The 26,471-nt window shown below is 34.8% G+C and overlaps 1 pseudogene; it reads left to right on the forward strand.

Moving 5' to 3' along the window:
* The first annotated feature begins 372 nt into the window (after positions 1 to 372).
* LOC119048449 (tetratricopeptide repeat protein 5-like) lies at positions 373 to 1,664 on the forward strand (annotated as a pseudogene).
* The last annotated feature ends 24,807 nt before the right edge of the window (positions 1,665 to 26,471 follow it).

The following is a 26,471-nucleotide window of genomic DNA, read 5'->3' on the forward strand; positions in this document are numbered from 1 at the left end:
TTTATGGTAGTTCCCTTTTACATTTTTTGTGACATCTTCATATTGCTTCTTATAGTACATATATACACTCATTTTTGTCAATGATTGACAAATAGAACACATTGGAGAACAAAGGAATTCTCATCATTTTAATGAAACTTTCAATGATATTACTTTTTAGTAGGTATTTCTTTTGTATGATAACCAATCTATTGTTTTACATTTAGTATTGCCTTTTCCTCTCCTAATTTAGTCTGAACATAATTAATAAACACATTTTTAATATAGATTAAATCAGTGTTATCCTCTTTCCTGTTTATTGGTCCATTGAACAAGTGCCCACATTCTTGAAGGAAAAAAAATAAAAAAAACAAACAGGAGAGTGGCTGGGAAATGATGGCTGATGAAGAAGTAGAATGGATCTTGCAGAAACTGTAGAAACTGGTGGGTCAACTCTATTCATTTCAGTAGTGCTATTCTGAGACACATAGTGCTGAGGATGCCAGGAGGAAGCAACAAGATGTGTGTGAGGAGATGGAGAAGACCCTGCCGCAGACGAAAGAAGTAGTGGGTTCTGTTCAGGGCAAGGCCCAGGTCCTGGTGCTGACTGGGAAGGCACTGGATGCGACTCCTGACTATAACCCTAAGGCTGAGGAGCTTCTGTCAAAGGCAGTGAAGCTGGAGCCCAAGCTGGTGGAAGCCTGGACCAGTTGGGAGAGGTGTCCTGGAAGAAAGGGGATGTTGCAGCTGCTTCTCAGGAACCTTCACCCACTGCAAGAAAAAGTCCTCCTTCAGACCTATCAGTGGTGCTTTGCCAACCACAGACGGACTCTGGGGATGAGCATTTGCACCATGTCATGGGCACATCTGATAGGCTAAGTTGGCTATGCAGTTAGATATCCATGAAGGATGCTCTTGGTATATTCTGGGGAATGCTCGCCTTTCTCTGAACTTCAATACTGGCCAGAACCCTAAGATCTCCCAGCAAGTCCTCAGTGCCTATGTCCAAGCAGAAAAAGTTGACAGGACAGCTTCCAGCAACTCTGATCTTCATCTGAACAGGACAACATCACATAAATATGAAGAGAATTATGGGGAGGCCCTGGAGGGCTTCTCTCGGGCAACAGCACTATACCCTGCCTGGCCAGAGCCCCAACAATGAGAACAACAACCTCTGGAATTCCTGAATAAATAAATAGCCTCCTTGAGAGCAAGGGAAAGGTGAAGACCAAAAAGTTGCAGAGCATTCTGGAAAGCTTGCGCCCAGACCATCTAGACCCTTGTGGTGATGGGCTCTATCAGTCAGCCTCCAGGCAGAAGGTGATCCTGGAGCTCAAGTCGCTGAGTGCACTGCAGCCTGGTGTGAACAGTGGTGCTGTGGTCCTGGGAAAGGTGGTGTTCAGCCTTACCGCACAGGAGAAAGTCCCTTTGAATGTGGCCTGGTAGATTCAGGTGGGCCTTGCTATGTCATGATGGTGTACACTATGGTGCAGAGCTGGAGAGTGCTCACTGGGGACTCTGTAGCCATCCCTGAGCCCAGCCTTCTGCTTCCCCAAAGTCAGCACAAAGGAAAGGATTATTCCTTTTCCAGTGTTCATGTGGAGGCACCTTTCCTGCTAGTGGTGAATGGGAAGCCTCAGGGCTCCGGTAGGCAGGCTGCTGCTACAGCGGTCTCATGGCCGTGATGTGAATGACCTTACTTAACCTGCATGCTAAAAAGAGAGTGGAAGCCCAGAGATAAGCTGTAGGGTACTCATCAGCTGGACCGGCCACATCCAGTGACTCATCCAGAACGGGGAGTTGCTTCAGATGATGACCTTTCCTTCCTCTGCCCTGTAAAATGCTCTATGTCCTTTATTTCTCTACTGTTAACAGGTTCTGGCTCTCTCTGGGACCACCTACTCCTGTGTTTTTCATTGTTCTCCTATGTTTTAGGCAGAGCATGGAATTAGTCAAACTGTTGGGGTCTTGCCATGGAACAGAGTCCCCAAGGTTCCTGTTCTTGTCTCCTTTACTGAGCCTCATTTCAGTATTTATTGCTAAGGGAGGGGGCTTAATTTTATAATGGCTTGGTTTTTGAGCAATTTTTATTTTTAAAATTTAGGTTTATCCCTTCTTTGGGGTTAGAACAGAATTAAATGTTTGGAAAACACTACAAAACAAAAACAACAATAACACACAAAGACAGCAGCCTCTGCTGCTGTCACTCATTCATGTGTGTGATTGTTCATGCATGTGCTAGTTCATGTGTGTGCTAATGGCAAAGCTTACAACACGTACCATCATATCCTCAGTTCTTGATGTGTTGAAGGCTGGCTTCTGGTTTTATAACAATTGCAAATATCAAAACACATTTTCCTATTTTAGGAAATGTACATATTCTTAGCCTGTTTTTTGGCCAGGAAGTTAATCTCTTCCTGGGGTTAACTCAGACAGTTTTCTTAGTAATCTGATAGCTTATTGATCTCATTTTGTGAAAGTGCTTCATTCAATGTGTGAAGTACATCATATTATTGGTCTATCAGAAATGTGGACAATGAAGAGTGCTTCTGGGTGCTGCTGTTGTTGTTTTATTTTGCTTTATAAAATGTGCCGATCATAACATTTTTAGATAAATTCATGAATCATGTTTGGCTAAATTGCAAAAAGCAAATGGGAGATGTCAACAAATCCATGAACATTTTGTAAACAAGATGCTCCCTGTTTTAAGCTGTTTTCTATGTAAATTATTCTTCTTTGGCAGTATGATTCTGTTCAGTTTTAGATTATGATGATGGTATAGAATTGTATAGGGGGCACTGGCAGGGGCCTTTGAAACCTCATTTTTAACAACAAGGAACCCAACAGTGGAAGAGAATATGCAATTCACACAAACAATTCACATACTGGTAGTTAATAACAATATCAGGACTAGTATTGAAGTCTTCACATACTCTGTTTCAATTTCATGTTTAAACTTTAAACGGCCCATCTCAATCATCTTTTTTAGAGACACATATAAGAGCACCTATTTTATAATGACTGAAATTTCACATTTATTTCCTGTTGTTCATGCAAAGCACACACACAAACACACACAAATAAAACAAAATCAAAGAAACAAGTATTTTGCTAGCAAATAATGACATTTGGTTGAGGGCAAATGATTATTTTCTATTTCACCTAAAATAAACATTAACTGCTATATTTTGTGTAGTGGCATGTTTTTAACACATCAATAAAATTTTATTTAATTTACATGCCATGGCTGTCAACTACATGGAAATCTTGTTAGTGCAGTGATATGGAAACCTTTCCCCGAAATCTTGTTAAAAATACCTCTGGGAATTCATATTTATATCCATTTAAGAGAGTGGATGAACAGAACCTGCCTAATGTAATTGGAGGAAAAAAATCAATGAGATTCTCTTATCAAGTCTCATTGTTTTCTGATTGTTGCTAGCCTGCAAGTATAAAAAAAGGAACTCTTTGCAGTCTTTAATTTGTTCAGTTTGTTTTTAAAACTGTGTTTTCATTTTTATAGAAAATAAAGATGAATAATCTATGAGTTTTAGATACAGATCCATTACTGCATCGCTAGAAGGTTAAGTTAGTCATTTTTTTTCTTATACATCAGCCATTTTAAAGTCTATCTTGGTGGTAAAATTGACCTCTCATTTTTGGGATGCTGGAGTTAGAGAGAGTAGGTCCTTACTCAAGGTTGCTCATTTAGAGAGCAGGACAAGACTTCAGGCAAAGGATTTCACAACTTGGTGCACAATTTCCACTCTGCGTCACTGTCTTTAATGACAAATGTCTTGACTGCTTGCATATCTTTGATCCATTCAAAAATGGATCAAATATAATAGATCACATAATAAGTTTTATCACATAATAAATCATGTGGTTGATTCAAATTGAACAAATTTGTTTAAAATTGATTAAGAATGTGTAAATATATATATTTTAAAATTAGAGTATTTTGAAGGCTTTGGAATCTGTTAAATACTAGTGATAGAAAATTGACTCTCGTTTAAAATTCAACAAATATTATTGTCTTAGTCTGTGTGGGCTTCTACAATAAAATAGCACAAACTGGGTTGCTTTTCAACAACAGAAAGGTATTGTTTATAGTTCTGGAGGCCGGGAATTCAAGAGATCAAGGTGCAGGCTGATCGGGGGCCTGTGTTCTCACAAGGCAGAAGCCAGCTAGCTCTCTTACTTCTTATCCTAAGGATGCTAATCCTGTTTGTGAGGGCTCCCCCCACCTGGTGTCTCAATCTCATTATCTCCTTAAGGCCCCATCTCCAAATCCCATCACATTGGGATTAGAGTTTTAACATATAAATTCAGTCCATAACACTATAGATAAAGCTGCAGGTGACATGTGTTCTTTACTGCCCACTTTAAAAAAAATTCACAGTAATTTAGATGCACAGACAACACACTTATGAGAGGGAACCAGCATCTCCTCTCAGATGCATTGGTGCTGTGGTACCCCAGCCCAGGATATAGGCAGTTGTGCCATAAGAGCAAGATGCTAATTATTTGAACTAAAGAGCAGAATGAATACCATCTGTGTCATCTGATATCATCTGTAGATGCCAATAAAGTATGCTTTAACTATACTAAATTATAATAGCGGGTTGGACAAAAAATCAGTTTAGTATTTTCCATAAAATAAAGGACCCACTTTTCATTTTCACCAATAATTTTATTGATTTGGATATTTTGAACATGTTGGCTATCTTTCACGTGGTATAACATTGACTGTTCTCAATTAATGTCTCAGTTTGATCACTATCAACCTCAGCTTGTCTGCCCAATTGTGGAGCATTGTCCAGAGAGAAATCTCCAGCAAGAAACTTTGCAAACCACTTTCGACACATTCCATCAATCGCAGCACCTTCTGCATGAGCTGCACAAATCTTTTCTTTTGTGTTTCAGTTGTGTTTTTACCTTTTTGAAATAATAAAGCACAATATTCCAAAAATGTTGCCTGTTTTCTTCTATCATCAATATTAAGATGGCTACACAAGAATCACTAATTTTCATAAGTTTTTTAAATGCACGCTGATATGACAGCTGTTACAATACAGTCTAACAAAACTGTTCTGGATGAAGTTAAAGACAACTACGCATCACCGGAGCCATCACATGGAAAACAAATGAACATTTTGGTCAACACAATATTTGAAATATTTAGAATTTTCACTGGCCACATTGACAACTCCTAACCAAATGATGAGTTCAATGGTCTGTCTGAAATGTAAAGTAATGCAGTTATTACAGCAAACAACCAAAGCAAAAATCAAATTTCAAGCATTAGGATAGGATTTGGAAATCAGTGTTAGAAACCTCCAAAGTATTTTGATTCTAAATATCTCTGATGCCAAGATATCTACAAAATTTTTAAATGAAGAGCCAAAGTTGATAAAGCAGTTTGGGAGTGGGATGACAAGCCTATTTTAGGTGTAGAAAGAAAGGATGTCTCTCATGTGGTGAAAAGTGCTGGATTACAGTCTTTTGATGACAGTGACACTCAGATAAAAACAACAAGGACATAATCGTGTGGACAAAAACCTGCAATGTGCTGTGTCCTGGTATAATGTCTAATAGCTTTACTTGTCTAAATTAGGCACTGTCTTCAAATAAATATATTACATTGCAAATTTTTTAATATTTACAATATCATTTAGAAGACAATGCCAAAGAGTTGCTCCTTTAAATGTATGTAATTACTGTCAATTAGTTTGAAATAAATTAATGAATTCATGACAGCAAATATAGTTTTAAAATTGTTATCCAGAATCACAAAGTCCTAAATACATTTCCATTAATTAAAAAAATAATGAATAGTGACCTTTTTAAAATTTCTGCTGATGAGAAAGTTTAGTTAGGTGATTGTAACCTGTGGAGGCATCAAAGTTGGTGCTATTAACTAACTAGTCATCTGTTCTCACTTAATGTCTAAAAAATGTAAAAGCATTTCTGTAGTGATGCCTACTCCGTTTAATATAGTTGTAGTCAGATTCTTAGCATTTAAAAATCAAGTACACATCAAAGGCTCAGAGGAATATTTCATCCATTACCACAATTTTTATCTTCACCAAGAGCATGTGTTTTTCCTAATACGATATTCATAGGATTGATTAAGTTCATTTGAGTTCCAGAAAACTCAAACATCAGCATAGAGCAGTAGACTTGAGTCATGCAAATGATTGCATAGGAAGGAATGGTCTGAAGCATGGTGCACAAAACTGTTCAACGTCTCACATTTTAAACAGAGGGAAATGCCATAATCTATCACTTAATTCAGTGAGCTTTTAAGTGATGGTACATACTGCTGTTTATGGTTCAAGCAATATAGCCAGAGAATTCTTATTTACCAGGGTTTGGGCAGCATCCCTTTCAAGTTTAACAGCAGATGGGCCCCTCCCTCCTAAAGAATGAAAATGGGGAGAGCAATAGAAATGTCATCTGAGGAAAGGATGTGTCAGAAAGCTCTCAAGTTAAAATGGTAAGATTTGAAATTTCTTTTCTTTTGGTGAATGCTAGTTTTATTAATGCTTTTAATTTTCTAAAGAGAAAATATGATTTTAGTACCTAGGCAAATCATTAGTGTCCTAAAGATTTTGTGGTTTAGAACTCTCTGGCTATACCATGCGCATAATGAATTGTCCCCTTGATGTGATAAATTAAACATTAGAATAATGGACAGATCAATCAGCGGAGCTGTGTAAGTGAAACGCACAGCTTCAGCCAAGCAGGGTCTGCGTGTTTACATTTATCACCCACAGGCCCTGACTTTGATGAAGACCTTTGAGAAGCATTTATTAATCATGATTTCATTAGAATTTTTGGCAAACTAATGGCTTTTATTTGTCAGAAATATTGCTGATGATACAGTGCTGGTATCCAAAGACACTAATCTTCTTCTTGCTACTTAACCTTCTGTGAGAGTGTTAAACAACAACTTGCATGAGACATCACACTTCCGAATTCTAGAAAGGTCATGGTGTCAGGACTAATCAGATCATCCATCTGCTGCTGGGGGGCTGTTGTGGGTTTGTCAAGTTCAGTTCTCGTTGTAGCTCACTTAGAACACCACGTCCGTTGAAGAATGAAGAGTTTTTCTCTGGAGGGAAATTAATGCTTTCACTGGAATATGCATGGAATGATTAATGGTGCAAATTAATAGTATTTCAGTATATTTCAATGATTGTGAAAAATTGAGGTCTGAGTAAATGACTCAAAATAACTAAGTGTATTTTCCTTTTTGACCTATTTTTTTTCTAGAAACATTTATTATGATATAAACTCTAAGCAAGTTACTCTGTGGGGAAACAAAATTGAACTTTTCTATAACTCCAAGGAACTTACAATCAATTAGCTAGACAAAAAAGGCTTGTTATGGAAAGTGAGAGAATGTACTAATAAAATGCACTATATATTAGTGAGATACTGATAAACAATAAAATGAAAAAAGGAAAAATGATAATGCAAAAGATATTACTGCTCCTTTGAAAAAGGATAGAAAAGGGTAGAAATTATATTTAGTATATACATCTTATATTAGGCTAATAATGTAAAGTTACTTTGCTGAATCTATTTCTGGTGTTTATAAATTAATTATTGAATTATATTATCGAATCAATTTTTGGGTGTGCTATTAACTGTATAAGCTTATTTTATTATTTGTTTTCATAAAAATCTATATAACCTTTATTTACTAAAAATTTCTTAAGGAAGGATTGAGTTAATTTTCTAGGTAAAAAAGTTATTTTTTTGTATGATTTTGTTTGCTAATTAAAAATCACCCAGATGGACCAAAGTTCTTAGGCTCCATGTTGATGGTCTAAGAGTCCTCAGTCTGTTATTGGTGGTTAGGTAATTTTCCAAATAAAAAGAAATGAACTTGACCCAGTTTCAAAACCATGGCTTTTACACAAAAATGACAACCAAAACCCATACCTCCCAGTCACCAAAAATCCCCAGAATTCATCACCCAGAAAAGATGTGGAAGGTTGTGTGAGAGCTGAATCTCTTTCAGGGTACTGTTTGGGTTTCTCATTCATTCTCTGATTGTTTATTTACATAAAATGGAGTATTTCTTTAATTCAATTTTGTGTGTTTCACACATAAATTTAAACCTGAAGAAACCATCATAAAATTTACATGGGTTGTATCTAAAAACAAGCCTCGTCTTCTATATTATAATCACTTCTTCACTTTGACTTATAAATTAGGTACATGTATTACTTTGAGTTTAAAGAGTAAATATGTCATTTAACAATGAGCCGGTGGAAGAGCAAGTCACTCAGAGGAAAGAACAAGTGAAAAGGGCCAGAGGCAGGAATAAGCTTGGTGTGTTCATGTAATTGGTGTAGGGTAAGCTGGGGACAAGATGGCTAGGGAATAAAAATGAAGAACGAGTACTAGTACAAAGAAGAACAGTTAAAGAATAGGAGACAATAAAAAGACTTCTGTAAAGTATATTTCTGCTTCAAGGTTGCCTTTAAAAACCATTTGTTACCTGGAGATGGTTGGCTGCCCCATGTTCGATCCACACTCAACCTGTATCCTACCCAATTGATTCCTGAGGCCATTTGGGAAAAAGGATTGCATATTGTATCTTTTTTTCTAAGTCTCCCTTGTCCAAAGGATCTTAAGCACAGTAAATCCACAAAATATATTATTTTGTTTTCTTTTTGTTAATTGGAGATTGAAGTATCCTTTGGGAAGTAGTTGCAATCCATAATTTTATAATCAAAAGAAGATGAAAACAAACAGTAGAACAAATATTATTTAGCAGAGTCAAGATTATAATGTATATTTCTAGCCTCCTTGCCAGATGTTGTTATGATAAGAATAAAGAAGTAAAATCAAAATACTACTAAAACTCCATGTAAATTTGGGAGGGTCCAAGAGAATTTTGAAGTTGTTTAAGAGCTAAAATTAATGTTAGAACCAGTTTATAAGACAGACTAAAGAAATGGGAATTTTTTTCCTTTTTAAGTCTATTTAAATATTAAATGAGAATCAGAGAAAGATGTGTTTTCCAGTTGGATGAAATGCACATCTTCTCGATCTCATTGTTTTAGTTTTCGTAAATAAATTTTGTATGTTTTGTGATGAATTATCAAGTTGACAAGAAATCAAATAAAAGAAGCATCAGCAAAGGGATACTAGGATGGGGTTCATTTTACTTTACTTACCACATTTTAAAAACAAAATTATTGTAATGCATACAAAAAGTAAATGTTTAAACCTTGTGTTTAATTTCATAGTATGTGTATCATTCACATAATTCTGTGTGTAAATAGCAACCCAATGGAGATCATGAACTTTAAAATAGTATTATTTTAAAGATAACCTTCTTGCTTGCAGCATGTGCCATTCAGTGAAACACCTGCCTAACTAAACACTGAGTTTCATTTAAGTGTAAAGATATAAAAAATATGAAATTAGATTGTTATAGGGTAGCTTATGTAAACTCTCTTCATGAAAAAATAATTAACGTAGACTTAAACTATGGATCAATAAACTTCACATTATTTGGAAGAATGTTTTTTTTTTCCTGAGGCAGAAAATGCACTTCATCGTATCTCCAAGAAGCATACGTAATATTTGTTTTCCAGACATATCCCTAAAGAACCCTGTTTTGATTCTGTTCCATTAACTTAGTTTGCTTAAATTGAGAAGAAACTTTCTCTTTTCGACGTAAGTGCTATTTTATAACTCCTTTCAATATTTAGGAAGATAAAATATCATGTGCCAAACTTTCTCCATGGCTTCTGTGGAACAGAGATGAGCCTGTTAAAAACTCTTACAATTGTACCAGACATGTATTTACTGACAGGTGTTAGGGCAAGAGAAGGAGCAGAGAAATATATTTATAATTGGCAGTGGGAAATTAGACTGGAGGACTCACATCATTAGCAACCACATATTGTTGAAAGTGAAAATCTTGGGGATGAAGCCAGAACTTCCTTTAGTTTCAAAGCTGCCATAAAAATTGAATCCCTCATTTTATAAGTAAGAAGATTGATGATCAGACAATGTATTTTTATATGACAAGTTTGTGAAAAGGTAGTATAAGACTCTGAATTTATAGAAATCTGAGCCCACTGCTCATTCATATTTTTCATCAAACCACTAAAAATTTAACTAGCATTTAGTTATCAGGCATCTACTTTGTGTCATTCATTTTCTTGCTAAAAATATGTCAACAAACCACTAAAGACCTCATTTCTATCTTCACTGAACTTACATTATGTGGATTATATTGATAGATACTTGTACAGCAGCTATTAAATGGAATTTTTTAAAGTTGTGTTTTATATGCTTTCAAATACTGTGATTTTTTTCATTCAACCAAATGATATATTAAATCATGAACAGTCAGAAACTCATCTATCCATTTTCTTCTAACCCTTGGACTAATGAAAAAGAATATAGTAGCTTAATTTTATATTTTGTAAAAGTATTCTATTATATTTCAAGTTTTACATTCTAAAAACTTTGTCCTGACTGATGTGGCTCAGTCGGGTGTCACCCACAAAGCGAAAGGTCACAGGTTCAGTGTCCTAGGGCACAAATGATTTATGGTTCTGTAGCATATGTTTCTCTCCCTCCCTTCCTCGGTCTTAAATAAATAAACAAATAAATAAATAAATGAAAAAAATTATACAAACTTCTGTTTCTCAAAGAAGTCCAAGATTATCTTCTAGTCAAACCACTGTTGAAAACAATACGATACCTGGATAATCGGTAAAGGCCTTGACTTCATGGAACTTTCGCTTCATTGATCACTGGACTCCACTGTATAGAATACGAAAGGATAAGAAATGAACAATAACATCTTTGAAGGATGTTGCATTGCTTAGAAAAAATAAGAACACAAATTTAAAAACTGTCTTAATGTTAAACTTCACATATTATGACGGTAGGCATGAATTCCCTGATTTCAAATAATGAAAACTTGTTCACTGTGACTCAAAAGTAGAATTAAAATATCCAAAGCTGAATTTCTAGTTAGGTGGCTTTATCTATAAACTGTTCAAAATACATAGAAAGAATAACCTCAGAGTTGAAAACAATAATTTTGTTTTTAATTACCTTAATATTTAACTTAATTATCTGTTTGCTTTGATCTCTAAAAATTACAATGAACTGATTTTTTGGCCTATCTCCACTCCATTCTCACCCAAACATATGCAAACAAATCGAAGATTCCTGACCCTGAGGGGTGGTTTGTTTGTAGAGGTGGAAGTAACAGCAATCTGAATTAGCTTTCCACCTTCCATTGACAGGTTAGCCCGAGATACTGACCTCAGATCTGATACTGTGCATGGCTTTGCTTGTGCTACTTTTGCATATTTTCTTGGATAGTTAAACCAGGGTACTCCATATGCTCCAAAGGAAGACTTAGTAACATTTACAACATGTAGCCTTGATAATAATATGAGCTTGTGGATGAGAAAATGTTAAAAAATGATATTAGAGCAAAAAATAGAGTTGATCATCATCAGAACTAATGGATGCTGCTGGAAAAGATAGCAGAGATGTATGCAATTTGGTCCATGTTTTACTTACAGTTGATGAGTACATATTATATAAGAAGATACTGTTAATTTTAACATTGTTTAGGCATGTTTGGTATTTCACTGAAAAAGAAAATACAAAGCAAGAAGCTGAAAAATGTACCTCTAAGAAAATAATTTATGCCTATGATATACTTAATTCTTCATTTTTTAATAAAAAATTTTTTTATTGTTTACATACAGTTGTCCCCATTTTTCCCCAGGATGACCTGATTAACTGTTATTTTTATAATGCTTTCAAAAATAATGATAGAAATGTGGTAATCATAAGACTGATTCTGCACTGATAAAATATTATTTCCCTTGATAATCCTTGAACCTAAAAGGTAAAGCACAGTGAAGAATGATATTTCTCAGGCTAGACAATAACAATCACAGTATCGTTATGCCCAATTTGACAATGTCGTCCAACCGTAAATATCAGATGTGGTCTACCATATAACAATTAATGATATTTGGGATACTTCTTAATGACAAGGTTAATGAAAATGTTAAAATAGAGAACAACAGAAGTTATACTATGGAATGCAATGTATATAAATTTTCAATAATTTAAGAAAAAAATCAACCTGAGAATAATGTCTGGATTTAGTTTATCAATAAATCAATTGCATAAGCACAATGATGTAAATGATAGGCTATGTGGTTTGAAATACTAAATTTTAATTTTCTTCTAACTATGGAATTATGAAAATCTGCACTAACTCACTCTCTTTAGTTTTGATTTTCTGCTACTAATCCTCTTGTGCCTAATTCATGCTATTCATGTCCACATCCTTCTGTTCTTGGCTGACCATAACCTCTAATTAGTGTCCATATTACTATGTACAGAGAATTCTAAGTCTCTAAATATTCAAAGTTTACAATAATTACACATTTGAGTTGTACTTTCCAAAAAGGATTATTTTGCTCTAAACACCAGTTAAAAAATACGGTCATCAGTATTGTTTGTGTTAATAGGGATAATTCACGATAATTACTTTACTAAACCCCCATAATTGCAGTGCCTTACAACTTTTTCTTGTAAATAGCATAGTCTAATGAGGGTTTGGTCACTCTCCTGGGCAACTCCTCCATCTTGGTTCCCAGATACTGCATTCCATCTCCTTTCCTCTATAATTGAATGCCCTCACTTTTAACCAAAGTGTGACAACACAGAGTTCCATCATCCAGTCTCTGTAGGTCAAATCCAGGACCTCGGTTTAATCTACTTCATGACTATATAATTCTCTTTTCAGAAAGGTGACTTTAAAATAATTATATATGTTATTTTAACCTAAGAACAGTGGTAGTGTATGCCCACACACACACCTTAAATATACAACAATGAAATAGGAATAAAATATTCTACTTGGAAGAGGAAAGAATGAGAGGCATGCAAAGTATCTGGTTCATCTGAGTCTTGAAATCTGCAGGATGTAAACAATGATAAAGGTACCCAGGCTTCTTTCTTTGCGGTATCATAGTTGATTGAATGCACCACTGAAATTTGTGGTCAATGTATTTATTATACAAGAGACTACACAGAAGACATTTCAAAGAACAGCTTTAAAATGCCCCATTCTTGTGGTCAAAATAAAGTCACACCTAGAAGCAAGAAGTAATTGGTAATACAACTTTCCTGTACAACAGACAGAAAAATGAACTGATTTTCAGAAAATAAAAGTACATCTGCCACACCCAAATGGCTTGTGTTTCTTCTCTTAGGACTTGGCATTTATACTCTTCCTCTAATTTGAAATCAGCATATCTCTTCATCTATATTCTACCATCTTCATTAAAATGAGAGTGATTCTTTTTTCCTTTTTTTTTCAAGACTGAATCTAAACTGCAGTTAATCCTGCCTTTGCAGATATTGATGATAGTATGCAAAAAGTATCATGGACATGGAAACCAGGATACTTTTTGTGTAATGTTATCAATATCTTCTCTGACTACAGTGGCAAATGAGATTTTATGGTTTAACTTGCCTGCCTTTATCCAGAAAGAGAAGAACTGGCTGGACACTCTTACCCAAGTGCTACCAGCCACAGTTCCAATCCTTTGGTATTATATCTAAATACAACATTAGTTGATAAGTTGAGGTATATAAAACATTTCAAGAGTTTACTTGATTCTATCAGGAAATCCAGCAGCATCAAACGGAAAGTCATTAGGAGCGCTCTGCCCACAGGAGTTAGGGGACCTGCTTTAATACAGCACTCAGAAGCAAAGCAAGCTAGTTATCTGATTGGCTGTGGCTAAAGTGGTTGCTTTATTGGGGAAAGTCTGTTCTGCTATTTATAATTGGTTGTTCTTAAATTTTATTTTTTGACCTGTAAGTGCATATAAAGACTTGATTTTAGCTTTGGTTTTGAATTACTTATGTGGGGTACCAAGGCACGATAGCCAGTTCAGTTTAACAGGATATTTATATAACAGTGCCAGGATGTAGGCACAATAGAAAGCAAATGAAATGAGCTCTTAATATTACTGTTTTTGTATTTTGATCATATGTCTATGTATAGTTCCTGAAACATTTAAATAGCTATGATGTCTTCTAAAATGCATACTCTTCTCTGTTAAACTATAAAAGTAAGTAAGTATAATCTACTAAACCAACACTAGTATATCCGTTAACAATAGAAAAGGGCTAATGAGTTGATGCCATTCAATTATATGAATTGTTTAGCACAGGTTTTTCTGTCCCATTTTTAAAGTAGGGCATGTCAGGATGATTAAGTGCTTTAAAAAATAATCACAACAAAGCAACAATAAGATGTCATTTGTATAACTAATCTGAGTTTATTATCTTGGAGCATGCAATGTTCAAATTAAGTTTTGTTCTGATATTCTGGACATAAAATCACAATTCTTAATGCTATGATAAAATTCTCCACAGTGTTTTGCATTGACACACTTCTGCAAGACCACTGAACTAAAAATAAACTTCTAAATTATATATTATTTAAATAGCTAAATGGTATCAAAAGTATGAAACCTAACTGTTTTTCATTATTTGTATTTAATTCACTGGAACAGCATTTAAAATTCACATCTGCTGTCCAACAGGTAACCTCCACCTATTGTGAATAAATCCCAGTCCGAACAAATATAAACTCTGGTAATAGCTTGAGACAAATTGATTGTCTTAACCCACCATCTGGATAATATAGCCTTGAAATTTCTGTACTTCTTTAAAAATAAATCACCTATTATATTTATGTTTTCTATTTAAGAAAGTTTATTGTTTTATTTGAAAGGAATAAGTTCAATGATTAGTCTTATCAGTTTTCCTACATATTAAATATATTGAGCCTCTAGAAAACTTAGTATTATTTGTTTTTAAGAATCTTTGTTTCAAGAAATAGAATTTTACATTAGGCAAAGGAGGAAAATATACGATGTGGGAACCAAGGAAGGTGACGCACTTTTGTGTGTGCACACATCACTTCCCCTTTCCTTGCTCAGTTCATAAAGGACGTTTTTCTACTTTCCAGTACACATGGTACACAAAAGACAACCCAAGCCCTGATACACCTGAGATTAAATGTATGCAATTCCAGCTAAATAGGATAGCCAGTGAAGAGATTTAATAGTTGGGAGTTTTGAATAACATTGGTATTTAAAAAATGAAAACAAAGAACAAATCACTTTAGTTTTTATGGTAAGCTTGAAGTACATTTTCAAAAGAATATCTAATTTTAGTCTTTAAGTCTCCTTTCTCATAATACAAACTTTAGTTAAAAAGACTGCACGGATTTATTTCTAGCCACATATATATATGCTGTCTTATACACATGTCAGTTTTACTAGTTCTAATCAAGAAGAGCTTTGAAGGAATTTTGCTGGAGTGAGAAATAGAAAGTTGAGCTGGAATTAAAATTAAAGAAATGGATTAAATCTATTCTGGGCGTTTTTAAGTAGCAGATTATGTATTCTATTAAAAACACCACATTGTAGCTCAACAGATTGTTTTGTGCTAATCTAGCACAGAAACAGAGTTTCTGGTTTCAAAAAACTATTCCTCCATTTAAATGCTAATGTAGATACTGTAATGGAGGTCTCTCAAAGATTATGGGTTCTAAATACTGTAGTTACGGAACACTTGGCCTTTATAGATAAAGTTTCTTTACTTAAGTTTAGAAGCTGTATCTATAATAGGAAAATGACTTTGTCACTTCATTGGTTCCTAATATTATTAGGTATTTATTAAGATTCAAGTGTGTACTAAGCACTTATAAAGTGAGAATAGAATAATGTTGACTTTAATTTACCTAGTATCTGAATACTTATAAGGAGATAGGCTTATGGAACACAAACTATTGCTTTTATGCACAAAGACTGGATTCAGGCTCAGAATAGCTCAGATCCATTATCTTTTATTTTTATACAATTAGGGGGAAGCATTTAAAATTTGTCTAAGTTTATGATAGTAAGCTTTTTTGAAGAGCAGATAGATATATATTTAAGATTGCCCTTACCGCTTATACAATTGTGCTTTTTGATTTTTCTTTTTATATTTATTCTACTACATAATACTGTATCCAGAATGATAAAAATAATACATAGAGCCATGGATCCTATGAAGATGCTTTAATTTTTTTTGTAACATTGAATCACGAGACCTCTCAGATGCACTTACTTTGTAGGAAAAACTTGACATTCTCTTGCCAGAGAAATGAAGGCCTATTGACAATCCAGTGCTTGTATCACCCTGTCTGGCATGAGACAGACATTCAAAACAGTTCAATTAGAGAGCTGTTCCCTTGTCCAGATAGAAGGGAGCTATTCTGAGCCTGAAATAAAAGCCATTGTATTCAATAGCTGTAGATCAATATGGTCCCTGATTATGAAACTTTTGTTATCACGGCACTGCCATGTAAATGACTGAGTCCATCTTTTCTCATGTCTTTGCTGGAAATAGTGGTTCTAAGGCATTTTTTTAGAGTAAGCAAAAATGTCCTTCAAAATAGAATATTTCATGGTAAGGGAAGATTTCACATGTTTATAGAAAAAGCTTTTTTTCTCTCTTAGTATACAGGGCAAGAAGAAGAAAGCTCTTTTCTTGGCAAGTGATTCTCCTCCTATTATTGAAATATTTCTTATACTATGTGGTAAATAGCTCTATCTGAAAAAGTAAAACCTTTTTCATTGAATTTTCAGGGTTAAATATGACCGTTGTAATGTTAATGATACACAAATACACTCAAACTAAAGACTAGGCATAAATTCCAATGGTTAAAAATTTTAATGAAATAACATGAGAGTCGGAGTGACTCTTCAATATTACCCCAGCCAACAGATGATAGACACCACACTGTCATGACAGCCCTCTCTTTGAATTATTATGAAGTCTTCAATGGGCAATGGGGCGTGATATCATTTAACTTCCACATGAAAGAGAATAATTTCCCTATTAAGTTTGCCTCTGTTCTTTTCTTATTAAGCTGTGATATATCCAGTGGAATTTCTTGTTATCCAAAGGCAAATACAAAGAGTGAAATTACCTGTTATACTTGGTGGTGATGATGAAGGTGTTAATGATGATGATGGAGGTGGTGGTGGGAATAATCATTATGGACAGGATCATGATATCTAACATTGTTCTAGTGCCTTCTATATGCTAAACATTGTTCTTATCACTTTAAATGTATTATCTCATGTACTTATCACAGTAATCTTACAAAGCAGCTAAAATGGCCATTCTCATTTTTAAATAGAAAAACTCATATAGAGAGAGGTGGAAGTTCCTACATTTAGACCCTGTACATCATATTGTAACATCTTAGCACAATCCATTTACAGAGTGTATATACATGTTTATTAATGCTCTCATTATATAATTGACACATTATATTCATTTATATATTTTGCATATAGATTATGTTTATTTACAAGATTCCACAGTTAATCTGAATATCTCAAAAATAAGTTACTGAGTTTCAGTTTGCAACAGATCTCCACTTTTATATCATTCATAGATAGCATTTGTGTGTATGGTCTTAAAGTGACTATGCTGGGTCACTGCTAAGATAGTTCTCATATACTGTTTTTAAGGGTCATAGGTGAAATCATTTGTTTAATGTAAAATATCATGACTGCATTAATTGCTTTATGCAAAATAAGAAATGAAAACCATAATGCAATTCCCAATAATTTACAGTTTCAGTCACTTTTCCTTATTAGAAAATACTACATTCACACTCGGAATTGTTTTTACTTAACTCAGTGACTCAGTTATCCATTTTGCAATATTAGGAAAAAATGGTCCTAAAGTCATGTAAAAGTAATATTAATGTAGCTGACCTGACAAGTGAACAACATTAAAATAAGAGGTTATTTTGGAAATTTTCTAACAGTTGTAGAATTACAGTGAGTTGCACTCACTTTATATTTAAGGTAGCTTAAAAAGAGAATTTTATATAGAGAGAATATTATTTTCTTAGATTAGTCTAGTTCCACTAGATGCAGCATAATTATCTAGGTATTTAAAGTTGTTCAAAGAGACAAGTTCAATAATAATTCATGACAAGTATCTTTTCCCTTTTCCTTACCAATAGTACATGCTCCCTCTACACAAAAATCAGGTAGTTCCTGTTATGGATTAATAGTTGTGTCTTCCTCAAGTTTATATGCAGAGTCCTTAACCCCTAGTTTGGTGGAATTTGGCAATGGCACTTCTAAGGAAGTAAGGTTAAATAAAGTCAGAAGTGTGGGTCCCTGATCTGACATAGACTACCTGATCCGATATGATTAATGCCCTTTGCAGAAGAAAGGCTTGAACTCTAGTAGCAGAAATACTACCAGAGTTCAAGCTCTTGCTCTCCTGTCTGCACTCATGCTCTCTCTCCTCAACTTCAGTGTCCCAAGAAGACCATGTGAGGACAGAATACGATGGCAACTTCCCCTTAAGACAGGAAGAAAGCTCTTACCAGAAAGTGACCATGCTGGCACCTTGATCTTGGACTTCCAGGCTCCAAACCTAACAGAAAATTTCTGTGGCTTAAACCATCCGGTCTGTAGTGTTGCATTGTCTTAGCCTGAGCAGGCCAGTTCTGTTACTCAGTATGATTTTTCCAGGTCTCTTTTCATATCACAATAAAGTGTTTTTGTACAGAAATGGTTGGGGCAGTGTAGTACCTTGAGGTGTAGTTACATGTTGTCTTGAGACATTTCAGTTTGTTTCTAGAGCTGTTACATTTGACCTCAGCGTAGTTTCCGAGGACTGCAGACTCTGAGTTGCACCCAGAGATGTGGAGCTTTCTTTCTAGATCCTTCACTCTTTTTTTCATTGTGTGATCAAATCTTATCAAATTCAAATATAGAAAAGTCAACTGATTAGCACTTAATTGTCCCCCACACCCTTGTAATAGAAAAATAGAAATGAGAGACTTTTATTTCTACGTTTGGAATGGGATTACGTATGCTGAGAATTGCTGGATTATTTTTTCTAGCAAATCACATGCTGAAAAATACTACTATCCCAGAACTAATTTAGTTCATATGATATTCTTAAATTAACTTAAACATTCACCTCTTCAGCTCAATCTAGTCTGGCAAGTTGACATGAAACTTGCCTGTTATTGGTTGTGAAACTAAATGCTTCGATTAGATCACAGTATTATATTGTTGCTGCTTAGGAAACCACTTCTAAAAATATTTTCTACTTATGAAGTAGTCTCATTTAAATATAAAAGAAGTAGGTTTTTGTTCTTACTAAGACGCTGGCAAAATAGTAAGCAACCTGAATAATCTCGATAATCTATATGAATAATCTTCTTTAAGAACACTTATTTAGAGAGATTACAGTATTAGAAAGCTCCTAAAGAGGTAATTATATTATTAACCTATATGAGACAAAGGTGAAATAAGATTGATTGGAAAATTCTAGGCTGTTAATGCTAATGCTATAGTTGTGCATTACATGAGACCTCACTTTCTTTATTCACTGTTATGCTATTATTAGTGTATCAGTGCTATTAGGAGACTGAGGATTAATTACACAGGCAATAAATATGTTTTGTAAATAAACAATCACTTATTTTAGAAGTAGTTAATGTGATATTGATTCCCCAGCTCATTGTGGATCCAGTGTCAAGTCCTGCATTATTCAGGTAAAGAGACTTTTCCTCAAGGATACAGCCTGAATTAGTGAATGGCTTCATGTTTTCCGATTTTGTCATAGAACTACGCTTACAATGTTTGAATGGTAATAATTTAGATTAAGCTATATTTAATGGATCCTGGAAGTGGAATTTTTTTCATCTTTGGTTGAAGTTCTCTCTGGAAATATCTGCCTCTGGGGAAATTAGTTTTCATTAACTGTCCAATTCATTTAATCTCCTGCAGTTCTCGGAGAGCAAACAACACTGGATGCCGCCAGAGGCTTTGTATTCGAAGAAGAGACCACTTTGGTCTTCTAAACCTGTGCCTTCTTTTTCATCTGCTCAGTGTGCTAAGGTAAATGGTACCCAACTACTCAGAGCCATAGAAGCACTGTTAAAACACTTCACTTTTTGGAACTTATCCTAATTAAAGAACTAAAGTTTCCATAGCAATACAGCTGAGCTCTGTCAGCTCTGCCTTCCACTATCACTATGTTTTCTAACTTATTCTCCATTCCAGACATGCATCTCTTTTTTGAAATATCTGTTTCCTTCGTGCATGCCATTATTTGGTGGTCACTTGTTTTACATGACAGTCACAATCCACAGCAAAAGGGAACGTGCCCTCATTGGAACTTGCATAGTCAAGTTTGGAGATTTTGCAAGTATAGTTGTGCATGTACTGAACATTCCCCTACATTCTGCATTTGTATGTAGCAATTTTATACTTCATTTTAGCTCCTCGAATAATTCAACTTGGAGTGGAAAAAAGAAACTAGATGATGAACTGGTATTAGCAAGTTAAATGTATATACGCTACCTTTTTACGTGAAGTCATTCTGAAAGTTCTCTAAAGCATCACGGATCCTCAGAACTGTGTGCAGTCCTGTTGGACAATGTTCCAGGTCCTTCCCTGGGTACTTTCTGCTTTTTACTTTGCATTGAATGTGAAGAATATTAAAAGAAATACTCACACTACTACAAAAACAATGACCTGCATAAAATAACTTAGAGTTGATCTCAATGGACTTCTTTGCTCATTTGTATTGGGTAAATTATCTCTAAAGTTATTTTATGAATTTGTTTTTATTTTTTATTATGATTCGAGCACAATTGTCTCCACTTTCCCCTGATGTAGTAAAAATATATGCATCCTGAAAACACCTGGATTTGTCATTTGGAAAGTTTCTCTCCCCCAACTTCACCCTCCACATACACTCTGTACAACCCAGGGAGGTATACAGTAGATGGTAGAAGATACTTCACACCGGAGGAAAATCATATATTTTTAAAGGAAAATAATTATACTATCTATACTACTTCCTTTATTTAGAATATTCATAAGATTCTTTTATTTATTTATTCATTTTTAGAGAGAGGGGAAGAGAAGGAGAGAAATATCAATGTGGGGTTGCCTCAGCTGCCTCTCCTGCGCCCCATACTGGGAGCCTGGTCCACGACCCAGGCATATGCCCTGACTGGGAATTGAATTGGTGACCCATTGGTTCACAGCCCACACTCAATCCACTGAGCTATGCCAGCCAGGGTGAAAATATTCATAAGATTCTTTAAAATTATTCCAAAATATAAAGCTTAGACTAAGCTAAAATGTTCAAATTGCAAAGTCAAGGTCATTATGCAAGTGTTCCCCTGGTTGTTCACTATACATGAATTAGGAGATTGGGCTGAAGTTCAGGGTTTTGTGCCATACAAGGTATTGCCTCCTTCAGGGTCTACATTTTTTTTTCATAAAACTTCTCAAGACCATTGAGAAGAATGATTCCTCTTACTTACTTCACCAGTGGATATTACTGACCTGACTTGGCGGTTAGCTGTGGAAATTTCAACAACTTACATAAGATGTCTCATTAGAGACATGCATCTTCTCTGACAGCCAGATGGTTTTGTGACCATGAAATAATGGAATAAAAAAGGGTCTGTCTTCACTTGTAGGCAGCGAGTCCTTTCTAACTCCACCCTATTCTGCGGTAATGACAAATAACACAAAACAAAAACTCAGGGCTGGTTTTTGTTCATGATATACTGATTATAGTTTTATGGAACAAAGCCAAACCGGGATTTCAGTTTTACATTCTATGAAAGAGAAATTAAAATTGTCCCCATTTTTCTTGGTATTTCAAAGGAATTTTATAAGTAGTCAAAGTTCTAAAAAGGGTGTGTGTGTGAGCGTGCATTTGTGTGTATCTGTGTATGTGTCAGAGACAGAGAAAGAATTAAAACATTCTGGCCTGGTTGGTGTGGCTCAGTGAATTGAGTGCCAGCCTGTGACACAAAGGGTCATCAGTTTGATACCCAGTCTAGGGCACGTGCTTGAGTTGTGGGCCAGGTCCCCACAACCACACGTTGTTGTTTCTCTCCTCTTTCTCCCTCCTAAAAATACATAAATACATAAAAATTAAAAGAAAGTAAAACATTCTGAGAAATATAAATACCTAAATGTTAGATAAGAGAAGTAGAAAATAGTTCAGTAGGAATATTTGTTCACTTTTCTTGTTCTAGGAGGGTAATTTTAATTTTAGCACTTAAATCTTTATGGTTCATTTATTACAGTACTTCCAGCCTTCATGCCCGACTTAGTCAAATTGAAATGTGATTTTATCAAGTGGTTATACTATATGGATACTGGACTAAGCTGAAATAGAGAACAAGGGGACAGCAACCAGAGGGGAGAGGGAAGGGAATTTAAGGGGAAAAAAGGGGAGGGATTTAGAGGAACAAGTATGAAGGACACAGGGGTGATAACTAAGGGGGGTGGAAATGGGAGGGAGGTGGGGAGCAGGGGGCAGGACGGGCTGGGATGGGAGAAATAGACAGAAAACTGTACTTGAAAAATAACTAAATAAAATTTAAAAATTTTAATTCCTATACTTACTATGAACTTATGCTTCTTAATTTGGTGAAAACAAGATGCTCTTTTGAAACTATGACGCTGGTATTTTGATTGCATCAGTCACCTCGCTTCCTCTTTTATTACACTGACATTCGCTTTATAAATATTCAGTTATCTCTCCTCCCTGTAGCTGTGCACTCTGCTTGATCTATCACTTCAGCCCATTACAAGTCGGAGCACAGAGGCCCTTTGCACATGCATCCATGAGGGATGCATTTCTCTTTTTTATTGTTCTTGTATTCAAGTTCTCTTGAATTTAGAAGCAAGGGAATATTCTTTTTTGGCCCACCTCCCTTAACCTCACCAGGTTAGAGACTGTGGAGGTGATCAGGGTGTTCTCGGTAGCAGTGATATTTTGGAGGCTGGTGAGTGGTTTTCATGCCCATTCTTGTCATTTCAATTTAATCTGAGGAAAGATGGAATATTTTTCTCCTTGAAAAGGTGGGTAAGTGGTATCAAAATGTTAAGCTGCTTTTGAAAATTTTTCAGGTAATATGGTCCAAATGGTAATATTAAAAAGAATACTATGTGGTGATCCTGAAGGTAGGTACAAATTGTATATGTCATCCTTAAACTAACAAAGCCATAAAAATATTACCTCATATAGTAAGGTCAAAATATGTATAATTATTGAAGTAGTGAATCCTTGAACTATAATGTTTTAAAATGTTAATTCTGGTGAATATTAAAATTAACTTTGAAAAAATTGTTCATAGATAATGCATTTATAAGATAAGCTAAGACATAAATGTAATAACTTGTTTCTATGTATGTTTTACTCTCTTAAGTGTTTCATACATAGTACATTACATACTCATATGTGTTATGTAAAAATAGGTGTAATTTCATAGCACTTATTGAACATCTATTTTTAAATGTGAGAGTTAGAGGTATTAAGTGAATGGCAGAAGATTTCTCAGCTGAAAACATGTGGACCCACTATGGAGTGCAGAAGAAATTTTTCTCTTATTCTTTCAGGTGCATCTGAAACCCATCTTGTATCCTTTATACCTCTTCCTGGTAGAAGAGGCACACAGTGGTAAACATACTAAACACACTGGCATCCTATAAAGATTTTAGCTTTTCTCAGAATATTTCAGTACATGTACATGTAATATATGTAGTGGGGATGCATGTGGCTGGCTCAGGGTATATGTCTTAAGGATGGTATCTTATGTGAATATCCATAAACACATACTTGGTCTGCTTCACTTAAACCCTTCACCTAGAATTGGAGTTGACATATTCCATCTGTTTGTCTGATTGGTATTTTCCAGTTTCTCTGTCTAGCCGTCCACTTTAGTATGCACCTAATGTGTCTATATATGTCATTGTTCGACCTCAAGATGCTTGCTTTGTCCTGCTCCAGTTTTAAAGTCCTTACTCATCTAAAAGACTTAAAGACTTTTAAAATAATGGCTGCCATTTGCAATCTAACAGGCTTATCTGTTATATTTGAGATTATTGTGGTGTGTTTTTTCTTCTTTTCTTTGATTATTTAATTATGCTCATAATATTATGCATGTAGATAAAATACTGAAGTCAGGAGTGATTGAATGAAGTATATACTTACTCTAAAGTGTGTACTTTCATTGCAAGCACATATCTAACATTTTATAGGCATATTAACCTCAAACAACATGCTCTGTCACTGAGGTACCATATCTAACTCGATCCTCATATCCAATTCACTGGGTTACAATATAGTGTTTTAAAGGGCATAACTTTTGTCACAGGGCTTTATTATAAAATTCTAAAAAGCTGTTGTAGACACATTTAATTGAAGCAGGAACATATTCTTGTAATGGCTAGTTTGGGCAATAGACACTTTGGGATATGAAACTCTGCTCCAGTGATGACTTACTGCCTTGAGCAAAATGCTTAAATTTTCTAAAATTGAGTTCTTTCAAACAGAAATCACAGAATCTGTCTCAAATTGGCTCAATGGGATTTCTGCATCCAGTTATAATGCAGTAATTGCCACCAGACCAGCTCTTCAGCCAAAAGAAAAAAATGTATATGCCTAAGACCTAAGGGATGTTTTCAGATGGTAGACACAGAAAGACTATTATGTGATATCTGAGAAAAGGAAAGTCACCAAGGTGATCCTAGCACTTTGACAAGGTGCCTTCTAGATGCCAGTAGTGTAGGAAAGTGGTGCTGAGGTTCAGCACAGAAGCCTTGAAGAGCTGAGAAGGTAGAGATTGGAGTTCAGAGCGGCCAGATTGACTGGGATTTGTGTGGCAGGATCCCATAGAGGAGTGTCTTTAAAACAGAGAAGAAAATCCACAAATTCGTATAGAAGTTTTCTTAAGTTCTTGACCATCCAATACATGGTAAGTATGCAGTGTAAATCTCCATGAGAGAACAATTACCCTGGAGCAGTGGAAACTGCACATTATACTGGGTTATGCAGGAAGATCCAACAGGTAGTCCAGTGAGCTTTTTGAACATGGCAGGCATTTAGTTAACCCTTGAAAGGTTCTGCCTAAAGATAAAGATTAAGGTGGCTCTAATGAGGGGTCTTATAGGCCTACCCCAATGAAACTAAAACCAGCTATTCAAAGTAAAGCAGATCCATTATTAAATGAACTGTCTCTGCCTCCCTCTAAAATTTTAATAAAGGTTAAAGGAAAACAATAAAATTTATTTTCAACATTATAGTATCTACAGTGTCCAGCATACAATAAAAATTTGATAGATACACAGAGAAGCAGACTGATAGGAGCCATATCCAGGGAAAAAATAGTCAAAGGGAACACAACTAGAGATGCAAAGTTACTGAAATTAGCAGCAAGTGAATTTAAATGTTAAAAAGACTAAGAAAAATTAACATACTGAGAAAAGAGATAGGGAATTTTAGTAAAAATATAAAACTATAAAAATACATCAAATAAAATTTGATGGGAAAAGTCAGTATCTGAAATGAGATTACTGGATGATCAAAATAGCAGATTCTTTACTGAAGCTCAGTAAACTTGAAGACAGACCAAGAGCAACTATCTAATTTAAAAACACACAAAAAAACTAAAAGATAAACAAACAAAAAAGCTTCAGTGATATCAAACAATCTACCATCTAGTATGCTTTTGGAGTTGTTGAAGGTTAGAACAGAAAAAAAAGTATTTGAGGAAGTAATAGCTTTTTAGGTGTTTCAGATTCCATCAAAATGTCAACTCATGGATTTAAAAAGCTCATCGATTGTCTAGCAGGATACAAATAAAAGGAAGCTACACCCAGGTACATCAGAGTCAAATTGCTGGATACCAAAAAATATTCAAAATATGTAAGAAAAATACATATGGACACAGGCGTGAGTGAGAGAGATGAAATACTATTGACTTCTCTTCTGAAACTATTGTGTAGACAGTGAAATGAAATACTAATGTGCCAGAAGCAATGTTTGAAAGGTCAACCTACTATGCTATATTTTTTGAAAATATCCTTTAAAAATGGGGGAAAATAAAGAAATATTTGAAGTAAACCAGAGACCTGTATTACAATATATACTTAAAAGAAGTTATTATGACTAAATAATTTATAATATATTGAAACTCAGTTTCACATAATTAATCAAAGAGAATATAAATAGTAAATATGTAAGTAAATATAGCTTTTTTCTCTTTAAATTTTTTGAAAAGAATGACTGCTTAAAGAAAAATAACATTGAATTTAAGGTTTGCAATTACAAGTGCAAAGAGCATGCCTAATAAGGCAAAAAAATAAGGGGGGGTGATTAGGAGCATGATGTCAGGCTTACATTTTACCAAAGTGTCTTAATGTTTACTCATAGTAGAGTGTGAAAAGAATGAAAAGCATATTGTAATTCCTACAGATATTTTTTAAATAATGCTAAAAATCAATAGGGAGGATAAAAGAGAATAGCAAAATTATTTAATTTAATGAAAA

Source organism: Artibeus jamaicensis, unplaced genomic scaffold, assembly GCF_021234435.1.
Source record: "Artibeus jamaicensis isolate MK-2021 breed Jamaican fruit bat unplaced genomic scaffold, CSHL_Jam_final scaffold_369, whole genome shotgun sequence".
Taxonomy (NCBI): Eukaryota; Metazoa; Chordata; class Mammalia; order Chiroptera; family Phyllostomidae; genus Artibeus; species Artibeus jamaicensis.